General features: G+C 32.0%; 1 long non-coding RNA gene across 1 annotated transcript; it reads left to right on the top strand.

Moving 5' to 3' along the window:
- Positions 1–10,096: 10,096 nt before the first annotated feature.
- Positions 10,097–11,107, top strand: LOC128280539 (uncharacterized). Its single transcript, XR_008270633.1, has 2 exons — positions 10,097–10,244; positions 10,893–11,107. It is a non-coding gene; the product is annotated as an uncharacterized LOC128280539 (long non-coding RNA).
- The last annotated feature ends 2,727 nt before the right edge of the window (positions 11,108–13,834 follow it).

Genomic DNA, 13,834 nt, shown 5'->3' on the forward strand with positions numbered 1-13,834 from the left:
TTGTTATTATCACTTATCGGTTTTACCGATTTCTATGAGTATTCACATAATAACAATATTAAATATCAATATCCATAAGTAATACACTTTCTATATATATAAAAATATTCTTCATCATTATTTATTTAATCGTAATATCGAATAATTTCATTTAAATCCCATACCTTAGATTTGATGGATTAGCTCTCGACTCCACTTCAAAAGAAATGAATCTGATTTTCCTTGAGTCACTATGTTAAATCAAAATATGTGTTAGTACCGATCTAACAAAATAATAATATTTCCTTAAATAAATAACACTGATTCAATACTACTTACGCAAAAAAGATCGTCAACTATCACCCTTTTCTACAATTGATGCGTGTATTCCAAGATTTACGGGTATTCTTCAATGATGCACGAAACTAAATAGTTAGATCCTTGTTGAATAAAAATAATACTTTGAAAATATAATGCTTATGATAATTCTTCATACTTACAATTAAACGAAGAGAAAAGGGCTTGGCAACGAAATCCTGAAAACTGATCAAAGAGGGGGATTAGGCCTATAATCAGAAAATAAGAGTTTAAATAAAATAATAATTTGAAAGATGATTTTTAATAATGAAAAATCATATTTAGGAGTTTACAAGAGGATTTTTGGAAAGAGGAGAAGAAAAGAAGAAAAATGGAAAAAAATTGACGGTGGCTGGCAATGGTGGTGCGATGATAACGGCAGTGGGGAAGGAAAATGGTGCGATAGCTGAGTATGATTGAAGAGGGGAAGAGATTTGAAGAAAAGTGGCTTCAAAAGTGTTGAAAAATAATTGAAAAAGGCAAAAACGATAGATGAGAAGGTGGTAGACGAGAAAGGAGGAGAGGAGATAAAAAAAAGGGGGAGTAACAAAATAAAAAATGAGGTTTTGGGAAAGCTAGGGCCAACCAAAGGTATTCAACAACTCATTTTGGGTAAATTTGGGGACAAAAGGGAGTGAAAAGTGGGTTTTGCACAAAAAGGAAAGTAGAAAGAGGCCGTGGAAGGAAAGTTTGAGTCAATAAAAGGAAGGAGAATCTCCCTCTTTTATGGAAACACTTGGACGACAATGGGGAATGTTGACCTTCTAGAATGGTCAAAAATTGAGACTAGGATGAGAAAAGAAATAAAATGAGTGTAGGAGAATTCAAACATGAGACCTCTAACAATTAATTAACATACTAAACCACTAAGCCTTTTTCTTCCTTGTGATACAAATTTGCACAATTTAATAAATAAATTCTTGGGCGTGATAGATTTAATCTGCTACAACGAATTGCGGTAGATCAAATTCCCCCACACGTAAGCCATTGGTTGTCCTTAAGCTAGAAAACATAAAAACAAAAAAGAAAAGACAACTCCTGAGTAAGTATAATACAAAGACAAGTTTTGGAACATATAATTAAGAGTAATCATATATATACGTAATTCTAGCATGATATGTAAACGACTTACCATTCTCAATCTCAAACATCTAAGTTCAATATATTATAAAGTATATAAACAAAAAGGTCCTCAAATATATTAATCCATCAATAAATCATATAGGTAATTTGGTTATCCTAGCAGAATACAAACAATCATTATTGCAATTACTTGATACAATGTCTATTCATGAATAGATTTACCGAAGTCACATAGGACTTTTCAGCTTGTAACGTTCTGAGGCTTAAGGTAGGTATGAAATTAAAAAACAGTGAGCATCAAAATAGTTTCAAGCATGAAAGTAGTTTGGCACATCATATTGTCCCCTATTCTTCCGCTTAATGACCATTTCCCACTCACCGCTTTATTTTTCTTTCTCTTACCTTCCTTATTTCTCCATGTAGGAAGTCACAACATGATAAAGTAACTAGAGGCAAATTACGAGTTTTTTTTCACTAATGATTGAGGTTTCTAATTTTGTGACTTTTATTTTTAAGTTAGTTTTGACTTTTTCAACATATCTCACTCACAATGCTTTTGTTTTTCAATGTTCAAGTACTTTTTCTACTAGTTTTGACTTTTTTTGTATTTTTTTTTTGTTTTGCACATCTTAGCTGGACCTATAATCACTATATCACAATGCTCCTTCCTATTTCACTCTAAATTTTACAAAACCACCGTGATGTATCTACCTATCCCTCAATACGTATGACCAAATGTCTAAATTTGTGCATTTCAAGGACCAAAGAAAAAGGGTAAGTACAAGTTCATATTTTGGCTCGAGTTTTGCATGAAGGTTTATCAAGAAGTATTTTCTAGCTCAAATATAGGTACTAAGGATTGATGAATATGGTTGGCTTTTTGGCTCTGGGTGATACCAAACAATGCCGTAGGTCATCCCTAGGGATCTCAATATTCATAAATTTAATCAATAAAAAAATCACAATTTTAACTATTTATCATACATACTAGCATGCTAGTTTCCCTATATTTTCTCTATCATTTGGTATATTCAATTACTTAATGTCTATTTATATTGTAATATATAGAACTTAGTATTTTTAAAATCATTCACTATCATGCCAAATTTACAGTAAATATAATCAACCTATAAACATGCTCCTAACCAATCAATTGTATTTGTATAAGCTCAAGCTCACTTTTGGCAAGAAAAATAAACAAAAAATCATAAAAATAAAAAATAAATTTTCTATGTTTCCCCCTACTCATTATACAGGACATTGCCCTTAATGTACAACCCCTAAGTAGATAAACGAAGTTACTCGATTGATCATGACATTATCTTAATCTTATGGTGGGTGCTTCCATCCTTGGTTGTTTAAAGCTCGTAAATGTAGTGCTTCCTTCATGTGAGGTTCCTGCATTTTAAAAAAAAAAAAAAAAAATAGATATATAAAGCTATTGTTACTCCTACTCCTAACAATAAAAATAAAAATCATCCTAATTAATTGTTTTACAATTTAACAAAATTAAAAATTGTTTCAATTGTTAAAATGTGTCGATTGCCCCCCACCATTGGAGCTTTCCCTTGACCCGAAGCGTAGCCTCGAGAGGAGCCTCTATCTAATGAATGTGCATGCCGGGTTGGGCTACGAATGACGGGCCCTTTCTGTGTAAAATGTTGTGGTTGAAATGCCGCATCGTAGTTGTCATCCTCCTCTTGAGAGTCTTGTTTTGTAGCTTCCTCTTCCTCCTCCTCTTCTCTCTCGCTTTCTCCTTCGTTACTTCCCTATTCCTTGAATCTATGATGGGATCGCATGAGTCCATATTTTTTTGGCAGTAAATTTTGTATTCTCATATTGTTCTACTGTGCAAACTCCTGTCCAACTGGGCCCATTTCCTGCATCTAGACAAGTTCATGGGCCGAGCTACCTACCCAAGCTCGAAGATTTGCCTGAAATTTGGGAATGTTTGGGAAAAAATATTAGGCCTGAAAAACAGGCTTGGGCAAAGAAATTAGGCCTATTTAAAATGAGTTGGGCTCGAGTTCGGGCCTAAACATTCAAGGGCCGAGCCTGACTCAACCAATTTTAAGTTTATAATACTTTATATTATGTTATTCTTATATATTGTGTAATTTAGAACAAATTAAAAAAAATAAACTTATACTAAACATATAATACTACTCTAATGTAAATATTAAAATAGTGTTAAGATGATTATATAAAAAATTTCAATAACTAAAAAATGTAAAAAAGTATTAAATATAAAATAAAATAAAAATAAGATAAATATTTTTTAAAAAATTTTTAAAAATAATATGGGCGAACCTAAAATGGGCGTGAGTTAGTATTTTACAAATATGGGCGGGTTTGGACAAAATTTTAGGCCTAAATTTCGAGCTGGTCCGGGCTTGGGCAAGCATAAAGTATGGTAATATCATGCTTAGACCTGACCCGAACCCAGCCCATAAGCACCTTTACCTGTATCCACCTTTTCATCCATTCGGTGTCTGAAATTTCACTTCCTTTCCGAGCTTTTGATATTTCTTTTATTTTTAGAGATACTGAGACATCCATCTTTTGCTTTCTTTGCTGGTTCCAATCCTTAATTTCTTTTCGATTGAGCTCGACGTATTGAGTATATATAGAGTCACCTATTAAGCTCTTCGTCGGCCTTATAAACTATTAATTTTCTTCCATTGAAACTCCAACCTTTTTGTATAATGTCGTCACAAGGTCAGGGAAGAAAACCTCGACCTTCTGGCCACTGATACAACATTTCATGCTGTGATTAGAGGTGTGCATGGGCTTGGCCGGGCTCAACTAAAAATTGAGGCCCTTTTGCTAGGCCCAGGCCCAGTTCGACCCGAAAAATAGGCTTAAAATTTTTCCCAAGCCCGACCCGGATAAAAATGCTAAAACCTAGACCCAACTCGGTGTAATACCCCGAAAATTTTTATAGTAAGATACTATCCTTGATATAGTAAAATAAGGAAATAAAGTGACAATAAGGAAAATTTTGAGTTATGTCAATATTGGAAAGTATATTATGATATATTAATTCAAGAAAGGACTAAATTGTAAAAGTGAGAAAAGTTTTGTTGCACAGAGTAAATACTCAAAATTTGAGGGGTTAAAGTGTAAATATGAAAAATTTGAAGGACCAATAGTGTAAATAATTTAAGGGTGGAATGGTCTAGAAACTAATGAAAATGGATGAATTAGGACCAAATTGAATAGGTGAAGAACTATGAGGGACTAAATTGTAATTTTGCCAAATTAAATGATGGCTCAAGGATGGAATTTTAAAAGATAATAAAGGGATAAATGGTCAATTAGAAGAGAGAGAAATCTAGAAAGTAATGATGATGTTGATGATATTTTGTAATTATTTAATTAGATAAATATTATTTTAATGAGATATTTTATTATTTTATTATTATTATTATTATTTATTATTTTTATTTAGTATAAAAGGAAGGAAAGATGAAGAATTATCATCATCTTTCCCATGCACTAACGTGAGAGAAATAGAGAAAGAAAGAAAGTTTTGCTTTCTTTACAATTTGGTCATTCTACAAAAAATTCACCATTCACCCAAAAATCAAAAGAATTCCATAGCTACCAAGAGAGAAAAATGTAAGAAAACTATGAGAAGCTAGAATATCAAGTTGGATTCAAGAAATGGAAGCTGAAGGAGAGAGAAAATCAAGATGAAGATTGAAATCAATAGAACAAGGTAAGAACATCATGATTTCAATATATTTTTAAGTTTGATATTATTGAAAAAGCATGAGATTGATGTTAATGTAGAGTTTCCTTACATATGATCCTATGTTCTTGATATGTTAGTGAAGAGGAAACAAGAGAAAGTGATGAGAAATAGTGTAGAGAAAGAAAATAAGGGTGTTATAAACATGGTAATTAATATCTTACAGTAAAACAGTTTTGGACAGCAACAGTGGTCTAACTTTGAAAAATCACTAAAAATTTTGGAAATTTAACTAGAAGTTGAATAAAATATGAAATTAAATTTTATTGAGTCTAGTTTTTTATAGAAGAAATAGTGTAAGCAATGGAAATGTAAATGGTGAGATATAACAAATTTAGTTAGATAAGGTCAGAATGATTTCGGGTTCCCCTGTCCTGACTTTCGAAAATCATAAAAAATTGGAAAAAAATAATTAGGGGCTTAAATTTATATTCTTAGAATTATGAATGAGTTTATTTTCAAGATAAATAAATGGGAATATCATTTGAATCCTGTATGAGGAGATAATTAACTTTTAGTGAAAAAGGATGAGAATTGTCAGACAGTAGAACAGGGGTGACTTGAAAGAATAAATTGTACTTATTGGCTAAATCAAAAATTATGAAAATTTTATGGTAAAAATATATGTGAGTCTAGTTTCATGAAAAATTAGCGGATCTTAATTTTGAGTTCTGTAGCTCAAGATATAAATAATTTAGTGATGATTCAAATGGACAGTTTTGAATGTACATATAAGTAAATAGTGAAATTATTGATAATGTTACTTGTAGCATGTTATATAAATTAAGGATGTGAAATGGAGAGAAAGAGAAGGGAAATAAATATATGAATTTTTAGCTAGCAAGGGTTTTGTTGGGTTTTTCACAAAAGAAGAAAAACAGAACCAAGTTATCCAGATGAAATATGAAGCTCTTGTTGAAGCTAGAACAACAAAGTAATAATTCTGGATGAAATATGAAGCTCTTGTTGAAGCTAGAGCAACAAAGTAATAATTCTGGATGAAGTACGAAGTAAGTTTGAGATTCAAGGACTTGGGAGTTGCAACCAAACGAATAGAAGCAAAAGGGATGAAAAATTGAGAGAAGTATTTCATCCGGGTAACATACATACTGCTGTTTGTTGCCACCCTTAATAGGTTTACATTTAAAATGGATAATTTGTATGTTTTAGACTCAGGGACTAAATTGAATAAAAGAAGAACTGTAGGGGCAATTTAGTAAAAATGCCAAAAATGACCAAAATGAAGGAAATGAGTTGTTTTATTGATTAAATTAATATATTAAATGAAATTATTAATTTGGATCAAGATTGGGTGAAAATTGGGGAAAATAAAAAATTTACCAAAATGCCCCTGAATCTTGATATTTCTGAAATTTCGCCAGGTAAGTTCGTGTAACTTGAATTATATTCTTAAATGCTTGAAATGTATGTTATTGATGTGAATACGATTTGAATGTTCATTGTATGAAAATTAATGAAACATTGATATATTTGATAAAAAGGGGAAGAAATCCCGGTTGAATGAAAGGAAAATTTGATGGATTTCTGACAAGGAATTGACGATAAAAAGGATCTAGCCCAGACGGGTGATCCTATTCTGATATAGCCCTCCCGAAGTATATGTGAAAAATGGATTTAGCCTGGACGGGTAATCCGAATTAGGGTCTGAATTAGCCTGGACTGGTAATTCAGATCCAAGCTCATTAGAGTAATTGTCGTTGCAAGGGATTTAGCCTGGACTAGTAATCTCGACAATACTCTATGAGTTTATATTACAGGGGATTTAGCCTGGACTGGTAATCCCGTTGTAAGGATGAAGTTCGCGGGAGTGTGCTTTTTGAAATGAAATATGTAAGACCATGGTTGAAAGATACCATGGCAACATGATATGAATTGTGTAAGACCATGGTTGAATGATACCATGGCAACATGATATGAAATATGTAAGACCATGGTTGAAAGATAACATGGAAACATGATATGAAATGTGTAAGACCATGGTTGAAAGATACCATGGCAACGTGACATGAAATGAATAAGACCGTGGTTGAAAGATACCATGGCAACATTATGGGGAAATGAATAAGACCATGGCAACATGACAAAAAATGAGTAAGACCATAGTTGAAAAACACTATGGCATCATGTCGAAGATAAATAAGATCGTGGATAAGAAACGCCAAGACATCTGTTGAACAACTAATATTCAGGTAATATGTACCAGATGATAAATGGTTATATGAATTGGTTATACAAAATGCTTGTGTGAAATGTTTACAGGAATTGGTCATATGGAAATATATGTACAAAATAGTTGTATGAAATAATTAAGAAGATAGATAAATGAAATAAGTATGGGTACATGGAATTTAATTTATGTTAAGTTTAATATGAACCATTACTAAAATAAATATACATAAGAAATAAAGAAGTGATGGTGCATGAAATATTGATATAATGAAATGAATGGTATATGCTTATGAAGAAATGGTAAGAGAATAATATGTTTCGTGATATGTACATATATGATTACCTTTGATATGTTGATACAAGGAAATTATGTAAGTTGAGACTATTATTAAACTTTAGTGTGATATGTCGAGAAAATAGGTATATCAATGTTGAAATTATGTGAAATATGTACAAGTATATTAACAATGTTGTTGTTTGATACTTAGACAAGTGCCAAGCTATTGATTGAACGGTAATATGTTTATTTATATGATGCATTGAATCAGTAAGTATTTAATTGAATTTTTTGTTAAATGATATGTAAATTCTATTAATGCCCTGAAACTCTATTCCGGCAACTGATACGGGTTAGGGGTGTTACATTTAGTGGTATCAGAGCTACGATTTAGTCGGTTCTCGAACCGAATGTAGCATACGTGAAAGTCTAGGATTACATGTCATTATATAACCTGTAATGGTGTGATATTTTTCGATTCTGGTGAGATTTGTTTTACTTATAGACAGAGATGCTTGTCAGCCGAATTAATAATGTTGGAAGTGATGAATCAGAACTCATAAAGGTATGAATAAATGTTTTATAAAGCATGTCGATGATGAATATTATGTTATATAAAGAAAATTATATTGCTACACAAAATATTGTACTGATGGCTAAATTACAAAATATAAAAAGTGATATATGAAGTGTATGATAAGGATTATTAGGGAATTATGGATGAATAGTGAATTTTGAAATATATTACATGTATTGAAAATACAAAAGATATAAGTATATGAATTATAGGTACAAGGATTATGTAACGCCCCAATTTTCGGGAATTCTGTGAATGTTGGTATAGGTTTAATTATGTTAGTGGGCCTCTAGAAGGCCCAAGCTTAAGATAGAACCCGACAATTTTAGTTAATTTTTGTTCCATAAGAAAAAGGGGTGAAATTATGAAATAGGACCTATGTGAAAATGTTTGAAAATGCTATAGGCTACATTGAAGTGGCCAAATAAATAGGAGTGCAAAATAGGAGGATTTGCATGACAAACCTCACATTTTACATGAAGTGGCCAGCCATCATGTTGTTGTAGACAATATGAGCACTTGATATCCATAATTCATGGTACAAATTGATAATGGGTTAGGTAAATGTTCCATGATAATGGATTAGGTAAATATTCCATGATAATGAGTTAGGTAAATGTTTCATGATAATGGTTTAGGTAAATGTTCCATGATGGGCATTTCATGTCTTTTGTATTAAAGAATTAAATGGATGAAATATGAAATTTTATTAAAAGAAAAAGGGGTGAAAAGAACAAAGTTTTGTCCATCTTTGTTTATCATAGCCGAAAGTTAGAAAATAGAAAGGAGAGGAGAAAGCTCTTGAATGTTTGGTCACTTGGGGAAGAAAATTGAAGGTAAGTTCATGGTAGTTTGCTTCTATCTTGATGTTCATGAGTTCTTCTTGATTCTACCTTAACTCTTGAAGCATATTTTGGTTTTTGGTTGTGTTGTGAGCATTTGGTCATGAATTAAAATGAAGGAAATGGTTGTTGTTTCATGTTCTTTTGATGAAAAATGGAAGATAGGTGAAGTTGAGCCAAACAAATGAACATGCATGTGCCTTAGATGCTAAACGGAAAAATCGGCTAACATGTTGTGCTTTAAAATGATGAAATGGAGATTATACTTAAGTAAAATCATAGATATGTGATGCTTGATTGGTGATATACATGTTTAAATAACATGCATGCAAGTTATGTGTGAAAGAGTGAATTTGGTAATAAATCTGCTTGGGACAGCAGCAGTAATGTGACTTTGGAAAATCACCATAAATTGTGGGAGATGAATTAGAAGCTGAATAAATTATGTAATTAAAGCTTGTTGAGTCTAGTTTCAAATGAAATAATCGAGAACATATTTTTAATTCTGTACAATGAGAAATTTGATTCGTAATGAAGAGTGGTCAGATTAGTCAAATAGTGAAACATGCGAAACTTTGAGAAAAATCTGGTATTGATTGACCAAACCAAAAATTCTAAAAATTTTATGGATAGAAGATATATGAGTCTATTTTCAGGGAAAATTAACGGCACTTGATTTGGAGTTTTGTAGCTCCAGTTATAAATGATTTAGTGACTGTTGCTCAGGAAGACAGCTTGCAGTGAAATTATGATTATGTGGTAAACATTGACAAAAATTTGTTAATGAGTTGCTTATTGATTTCTTATAAGCTTACTATGATCTGTAGGTGTGGTTGGCCGAATATTGTAAGGGGTTAATACGTAGTTTGTATTTGAATAGTTAGATTAATGTGTTAGTAATCCAATTGTAGGCGGTTCGTGTGTGGATCTCGTCAGCATATCGTCGCAACCAGGTGTGTAACTAACACCCTCTTTCTTAGTCTGGATCGGCAAAAGTCGAAAAGCCGAAATGCCGAAAATCGGTATTTTGTAGATTTGCGAGTGTGTGAATGCTCGTGAGGTAAATCGATTAATGTTTTTGGTAAGCTGCAAAATTTGGACTGCAAAGTGCATGATTTCTGTGCCCTCGATATTTTTGGGCTTAATGGGCCAAAATTGGAATGATGGGCCAACGGGCCCAATTCGGTAAGAACCCTCGGTACGTGATTCTGTTAGTACGTGAAAAGTAGGAATATGCATGAAAAACCCTAAAATAGATAAATTACTAAAATACCTTTAAAAATGGAAAATTTACAGTTTTACCTCTAGTAGATAAATTACCGAAATACCTCTAGGTTAAATTGACCTAAATGCATGTTTGATGTTGTTATTTCTTGCATGCCATGTTGTTATTATCGATGCATGGGATTGGGATATTGACGGAGGAAGTACTGAAAGTGGCTTGTCCACGTCTTGGAGGCTTTGCCTCAATTTATTGATAATCGAGCAAAGCAAGGTGCAATCTGTGGAGTGTTGGGTGGGTGGGTTGAGCTATTCCCACATGGAGTGTAGGGCTGGTACGGGTGGAGTGTAGTGGTTGGTGGGTTGAGTAGTCTCCCAAATGGGCTTGCATATGTTATTGATGTTGCATGTATTTTGAAATGGGCCTATGGGCCATCATTATCTGAATAAGGGCTAAGGCCCGTTTATTGTAATCTAAAAGGGCTCGGTCCAATACCCATTACACTGAATGGGCTTAGGCCTAATAGGCTTGAGCTGACTTGGGCTTTGAATGAGTTTTCCTTACACACTGAGTTTCCCCAAACTCACCCCTTTTTATTTTCATCCACGCAGGTAATCCCCAACCATAGTGGGCTTGGAGCTGTGAGGGAATTCGAAGTGGCCACCCGTTCTGAAAGTTTGATTTTCTTCTGGTGAACTGGACATCCTTTTATTTACGTTTGAAGTTTTGGGTTTTTAAATGTAATAAGGCCGCTTAATTATTTTTGATGGTTTTAATATGTATTACTAAGATAGGTATTACTTATTTTAACTGTTGAAATTGGATAGCTTTAGGGCGTGTTTTCAAAAAAAAAAAAAACAACAATTGATTTCAAAATAACACGACAACAAGCAAAGCTTCTGCAATGAAAGTATTTTCCAAAATTAATCACTTTTCCTAAAAATGACTTAATCAAATTGGTTTCCTAGAAATATACATGACGTTAAGGTGTGGCAATGGCAGTGTGCATGTCTAGGATTGGATCCGAAGGGAGCTTGGTACTTAAGTAGTCCGATAGACTCACCTCCTCTTTTCCGGTTTCCTACCTAGTGCACAGCTTCCATTCGCTTTAACCTATAATGAAATTATCTTTTAAAACACTAAGTAGGTTTTTCTGGATCAACAATATAAAATGTTTTGAACGTTTCGATGTGGCATGTCGGATCCGGCCATAACGTCTGGGCCGGGTTTAGGGGTGCTACAGATTAAATTGTAAAGCATGTAAAAGTATTATGTGAAAGGTGTAAAAGTGATATGCGTGCATGATATAATTCACCCAAGTAGACAAGATTAAAACTACTAGGATATTAAGGGACCTCAGCATGCTCTCTAATTACTAGCACGTTAGTGCTCTCTGATTATTAGCATATTCAGCACATTCGTACTCTCTGTATAGCACGTCAGTGTTCTCTGTTTAATAGTGCATAATAATGCACCTCTGTATAAGTCCCGTATATCCGAAGTGTTCTATCTAGTCTACTAGGCCTCTGCTAAGTAAAAAGGAAATAATTTTTGTTACGAGGTAAATGATTATCTCTGAGTAAAAATATTAGTTATGATGAAGCAGAACTCGTAAAAGTACGGATAAATGTTTAATAGTACTTGAGAATGATAAATGTTATATGAATAAACACATGAAAATTAAATTATGAGGCTTTACAATCTATACCGCTTTACTAGTACAGTTATATGCAATAAAATTCATGAGATTTATATTAATTAAGTTCAGAAGTGGAAAGTGAAAAGTTTAATGGTTGAACAATTGATAATACAGTCGGAACTGAGAATGAGTTAATAAGTAAAGATGGGTTCTGAATAGAGATATCAGATTTTTTTTTGACCAGTTAAGATATACAGTACCACTGTTAAAGAAAGAAGTTATTTATGGGAAAATCGATTTATTCAAATATGGTATTTACAAAATAGTTAACTAAAGATTTCTTTCGAATTAGTTTCTTGATGATGTAAAATTATTGATGACTATAGTAGTTAATAGATTGGTGAATAAATTGCAAAAATATTTGAATATAGCTGATATAATTAGATATATTATAGTAAATTTTTTTAGGGATTTTATATGGGTATCTTATATGTACTGATATTTTCAGATGTATATGCAACTGTTCATGTTTGGATGCTATAATCATTATATGGAAAGGTTGGATAAATATACTAATAGACATAAATTATCGCAAGTCTGATTGATTCGCAAGTGGCACTACTCTATCTTTCTTTGGTTTTCCAAGCCAATATATGTGATAGAACACTTGATAATAAGATTCATATGATATTATTTTCTATTTCTGTTGGTAGAAGCTCTAAAAGGCAAATGTGAAATATTGAATTGAAAATAAATTGTGAAATGAAACTAAAGAATTATAGAAATAATGAAATTCATGATCAAAAGAAAACAAGGAAATTTCGAGGACGAAATTTTTTTTAAGGGGGAGAAAAATGTAATACCCCGAAAATTTTACAGTAAGATACTATCCTTAATATAGTAAAATAAGAAAATAAAGTGACAAAAAGGAAAATTTTGAGTTAAGTCAATATTGGGAAGTATATTATTATATATTAATTCAAGAAAGGACTAAATTGTAAAAGTTAGAAAAATTTTGTTGCACAAGAGTAAATACTGAAAATTTGAGGGGTTAAAGTGTAAATATGAAAAATTTGAAGGACCAATAGTGTAAATATTTTAAGGGTGGAATGGTCTATAAGCTAAGGAAAATGGATGAATTAGGACCAAATTGAATAGGTGAAGAACTATGAGGGATTAAATTGTAATTTTACAAAATTAAATGATGGCTCAAGGATGGAATTTTAAAAGATAATAAAGGGTAAAATGGTCAATTGGAAGAGAGAGAAATCTAGAAAATAATGATGATGTTGATGATATTTTATAATTATTTAATTAGATAAATATTATTTTAATGAGATATTTTATTATTTTATTATTATTTATTTAGTATAAAAGGAAGGAAAGATGAAGAATTATCATCATCTTTCCCATGCACTAACATGAGAGAAAGAGAGAAAGAAAGAAAATTTTTCTTTCTTTACAATTTGGTCCTTCTACAAAAAATTTACCATTTTCACCCAAAAATCAAAAGAATTTCCATAGCTACCAAGAGAGAAAAATGTTAAGAAGACTATGGGAAGTTAGAATATCAAGTTGGATTCAAGAAATGGAAGCTGAAGGAGAGAGAAAATCAAGATGAAGATTGAAATCAATAGAACAAGGTAAGACCATCATGATTTCAATATATTTTTAAGTTTGATATTATTGAAAAAGCATGGTAGAGTTTCCTTACATATGGTCCTATGTTCTTGATATGTTAGTGAAGAGAAAACAAGAGAAAGTGATGAGAAATAGTGTAGAGAAAGAAAATAAGGGTGTTATAAACATGGTAATTAATATCTTTCACTAAAGCAGTTTTGGACAGCAGCAGTGGTCTAAATTTGAAAAATCACCAAAAATTGTGAAAATTTAATTAGAAGTTGAATAAAATAT

The sequence above is a fragment of the Gossypium arboreum genome, chromosome 9, assembly GCF_025698485.1.
Source record: "Gossypium arboreum isolate Shixiya-1 chromosome 9, ASM2569848v2, whole genome shotgun sequence".
NCBI lineage: Eukaryota > Viridiplantae > Streptophyta > Magnoliopsida > Malvales > Malvaceae > Gossypium > Gossypium arboreum.